This window comes from Penaeus vannamei, chromosome 6 (assembly GCF_042767895.1).
Source record: "Penaeus vannamei isolate JL-2024 chromosome 6, ASM4276789v1, whole genome shotgun sequence".
Classification (NCBI taxonomy): Eukaryota; Metazoa; Arthropoda; class Malacostraca; order Decapoda; family Penaeidae; genus Penaeus; species Penaeus vannamei.
The window spans coordinates 4,639,719-4,644,718 of NC_091554.1; positions in this window are offsets into that span (position 1 = coordinate 4,639,719).

Sequence of the window (5,000 nt, forward strand, 5' to 3'; positions counted from 1 at the left end):
TCTGTCTCTCTCTCTCTCTCTCTCTCTCTCTCTCTCTCTCTCTCTCTCTCTCTCTGTCTCTCTCTCTCTCTCTCTCTCTCTCTCTCTCTCTCTCTCTCTCCTTCTTCTTCTTCTTCATCGACTTCTTCTCTTACTTAATTACTTTCTGTTCTTCCCGCTATCAAACTTTTTAAAACTTTTACTCCACATCTGTGTTTTTTCTTCTTCCGCCTTTCGTCTCCTTCCGAATGCGGAGATAAAAGAAAAAAAAAGAGAGAAAGAAACACGTTGTAAATATCTTCATTTTACCTTAAAACTAGTCAACCAGTTTTCCGACCACTTGGGGGGGGGGAGGGGGGGAGGCGAGCATTATCTTGTCCAAAATCGGGGTGTCGGGTTGAATACAGATCGATTTTTTTTTCTGTTCTTGTCTCTTCTCTTCTCTTCGTTTCTCTTTTTTTCGTTTGTTTGTTTGTTTGTTTTTTGTTTTTTTTTCCATCTGTTTCTCTTCCTTTCATTTCCTTTCCCTTCCCTACCCTTCGTTCCTTTCCTTTCCTTTCCTTTCCTTTCCTTTCCTTTCCTTTCCTTTCCTTTCCCTTTCCTTGCCTTTCCCTTCCCTTCCCTTCCCTTCCCTTCCCTTCCCTTCCCTTCCTTTCCCTTCCTTTCCCTTCCTTTCCCACCCCTTCCTTTCCATTTCCTCTCCTTCTCTCTCATGGGTGAAAAAAAATGTTCTACAAGCTATAAGTTCCAGGTACGTGGCTAAATGTATACATGTGTGTGTGTGCGTGTGCGTGTGCGTGTGCGTGTGCGTGTGCGTGTGCGTGTGCGTGTGTGTGTGTGCGTGTGCGTGCGTGTGCGTGTGCGTGCGTGCGCGTGTGTGCGTGCGTGCGCGTGTGTGCGTGCGTGCGCGTGTCGTGTGCGTGTGCGTGCGTGCGTGCGGGAGTGCGTGTGTGCGTGCGCGCTACCTAAACCACAACCTCCTTTGTAGAACCACAACATAATAAAAAATCAACAGAAACATTCATAAGAATACCGACGGCATCAGTAAAAAAAAAAAAAAAAAAAAAAAAGTCCACACTCCCTGCTGCAAGTCGCATCGTTACCAACCGCGCGCGAGAGCCAACGACCATGGCACAAAACCGCGGCAAATTACATGCAATTAGCGTCATGCATTGGCCACTCCTTGTCCTCGCGCATGCATGATACTGCCGCTTGCATGGCTTAATCGCACGGAGAGAGGAAGTGGGGGCGGGATATGCATCTCAGTGTGGATATATTTCTCACTCGTCCTTTTTTTTCTCTCTCTCTTTATATATATATATATATATATATATATATATATATATATATATATATATATATATATATATATATATATATATATATGTGTGTGTGTGTGTGTGTGTGTGTGTGTGTGTGTGTGTATATATATATATATATATATATATATATATATATATATATATATATATATATATACATATATACATATATATAAATGCACACACACACACACACACACACACACACACACACACACACACACACACACACACACACACACACACACACACACATACGTGTGAGTGCAAAGGTGCATGCACATATGTATATATAGTATGATAAATCACACTTGCATGCAGGCTTATCTGCAAATATAAATGTGTCTGCGCATGAATTTATAAATCTAAGCATCATTCACACCTTCCCCCCATCACCCACACCCCGACGCTTGCCCCACCCCCTACCCCCACCCCAACGCTTGCACCCCCACCCCCACCTTACACTCTCCCACCCCCCTCAACGCTTGCCCCCTCACCCCCACCCCAACGCTTGCCCCCACCCCACCCCAACGCTTGCCCCCACCCCCACCCCAGCGCTGGCCCTCTCCCACCCCAACCCCAACGCTTGCCTCCTCCCACCCCACCCTAACACTTGCACCCCCACCCCTGCACCCCCACCCCAGCACCCCCACCCCCACCCCAACGCTTGCCCCACCCCCACCCCAGCGCTGGCCCCCCACCCCAACCCCAACGCTTGCCCTCCACCCCCACCCCACTTGCACCCCCCACCCCAGCACCCCCATCCCACCCCAACGAGCCCCCCCACCCCCACCCCAACGCTTGCACCCTCCCCACCCCACCTTACACTCTCCCCCACCCCACCCCAACCCTACCCCACCACCACCTTACCTCTTCCCCCCACCCCAAAGCTTGCCCATACCCCACCCCAACGCTTGCACCCCCCACCCCCACCCCAACGCTTGCACCCCCACCACCCCACCCCCCTTTCGCCCTAATTACCTCCATTCACCCCTCGATTTCCTCCGACCAAAACAACAATGCCCTGGACACTTACGGATCGGAAAATTCCCCCGCGCTCGCCCTGCGCTCGCCGGTCAGTAATTCCACTCGATAATGACACGGAATTAATGATAATAATTTAGCAGGTCCAGCGAGAGGGGAAAAAAAGAGGGGGGGGGGGCGGGGGGGGGATGGAGTCACTGACCGAAGTTCCGGAATATAACCTTGCTTCCGGTTCCGTCCGGTCAAGGTTCGAGGGGTCGCCGCTAGGGGCGCTGGGGGATGCACTTTGGTGAGTGAGTGCATGAGAGTGAGTGAGTGAGAGGGAGAGAGTGTGTGTGTTAGTGTGTGTGTGTGTGTGTGTGTGTGTGTGTGTGTGTGTGTGTGTGTGTGTGTGTGTGTGTGTGTGTGTGTGTGTGTGTGTGTGTGTGTGAGTGAATCGGTGCGTGTGAGGAGTTGTGTGTGAAATGTGAGTGAGTGAGTGTGTGTGTGTGTGTGTGTGTGTGTGTGTGTGTGTGTGTGTGTGTGTGTGTGTGTGTGTGTGTGTGTGTGTGTGTTTGTTGAAAGGGTGAGTGAGTAAGTGAGTGTGAAAGAGGGAGCGAGCGAGCCAGCGAATGTTTGTATATAAAAATTCGAGTACATTCATATCCACATTCCCTTCTCATCAAAAACAAACAAACAAAAAAACACACAACACACACTTCCCCTCAAAACAAACCAACAAACGGTGAAATATGAAAAAAAAAAAAAACACCACTATGTCTCCTCTACGTACTTATTCCAGAGTACCGCGTCCGTATCCGCCTGTGTGCATCAGTGTGTTCGTTTCGCTGCCTTCGCCCGCGACTTAAGACTCTCTGGCCTTGACGGAAATCTTGAATGTAAACAAACGGACGCAGGTTGTTGGTTCTTATGAGTGGGGATCGTTGTTTGTGTGTGTAAGAGGGCGGAAAGGAGGAGAGAGAGAGAGAGAAGGAAGGAGAATGGGAAAAATGGGGAGAAGAAGAAAGGAGAATAGGGGAAATGGGGTGAGGGGGAAGAAGAGGAATAGGGAAATAGGAAGGGGAATAGTGAAAAGGGAAGAGGAAGAAGGAAGGGGAATAGGGAAAAGGAGAGAGGGAGAAGGAAGGGGAATAGAGAAAATGGGGAGAGAGGGGGAATGGGGAGAAAATGAGGGAAAGAGGGAAGAAAATAAATCAGAAGGAGGAGAATAAGGAAAAGAGAAGAGGGAGGAGGAAGCAGAAAGGGAGAGAATAGAGAGAAGTGACAAAGAGATGGAAAAGAGAGAAATGGGAAGAAAGAGAGAGAGAAAAATGAAAAATAAAAAGAAGAGACGGCAAAACTGAGATTGGATCACGAGAGAGAGAGAGAAAAAAAAGGAAAGAGAGCGGAGAAGAAAAGAGAGAAAGACAATAATGATAATATCGAGGTCGAGAGACTCTATTCACTCCCTCCCCCTCCTCCTCCTCCTCTTCTTCTTCTTCTTCTTCTTCTTCTTCTTCTTCTTCTTCTTCTTCTTCTTCTTCTTCTTCTTCTTCTTCTTCTTCTTCTTCTCCCCCGTCTTTTTCTTTTTCTTTTTCTTTTTCTTTTTCTTTTTTCTTTTTCTTTTTCTTTTTCTTTTTTCTTTTTCTTTTCTTTCTTTTTCTTTCTTTTTCTTTCTTTTTTTTTTCTTTTCTTCTTCCTCTCTTCCTTCTTCTTCTTCTTCTTCTTCTCCTCCTCCTCCTCCTCCTCCTCCTCCTCCTCCTCCTCCTCCTCCTCCTCCCTCCTTCTCCTTCTCCTTCTCCCTTCTCCTTCTCCTCCTCCTTCTCCTTCTCCTTCTCCTTCTCCTTCCTCTCCTTATTTTCCTTCTTCTCCTTTTTCTCCTTTTTCTCCTTCCTCTCTTTCTTCTCTTTCTTCTCCTTCTCCTCCTTCTTCTTCTTCTCTTCTTCTTCTTCTTCCCTTCTTCTATCATGTTTAGTACTCTCTTTCCTGTCTTGTTCCATTGTCTTTCTGTCTGGGTCCACCACACTCGCTCCTGCTAACGGATATCATTAGCCTTTGTGAACTCTGTCTGTCTGGCTGGCTGGCTTTCTGTGTGTCTGTCTAACTGTCTGTCTAATTATCTCTGGCTGTCTGTCTGTCTTTCTGTGTGTCTGTCTGTGTCTGTCTAACTGTCTGTCTGTCTGTCTTTTTGTGTCTGTCTATGTCTGTCTAACTGTCTGTGTCTGTCTGTCTGTCTTTTTGTGTGTCTATGTCTGTCTAACTGTCTGTGTCTGTCTGTCTGTCTTGTTGTGTCTGTCTTTCTGTCTTCCTTTCTGTGTCTGTCTGTCTGTCTTTCTGTGTCTGTATGTCTGTCTGATGGAATTATTGTCTGTGGTCTCGTCTTGATAACTCTGTTTTACTTGTCGTTTTGTGTCCCTTTGATTTTTTATGTCTGTTTTATATCTCTCTTGTTTTTGTCCTCTTTCTTTTTCTCTTTCTCTTCCTTCCTTTCTCTTTTTCTCTTTCTCTTCCTTCCTTTTTCTTTTTATCTTTCTCTTTCTCTTCCTTCCTTTCTCTTTTTCTCTTTCTCTCTACCTCCCTTCCCCTTTCCTCCTCCCCTCCCCCTCATCCTTCCCTCTCTCCTCCACCCCTCCCACTCCCCTCATCCTTCCCTCTCTCTCTCCTCCCACTCCCACTCATCCTTCCCTCTCCTTCACCCCTCCCCCTCCCACTCATCCTTCCCTCTCCCTCACCCCC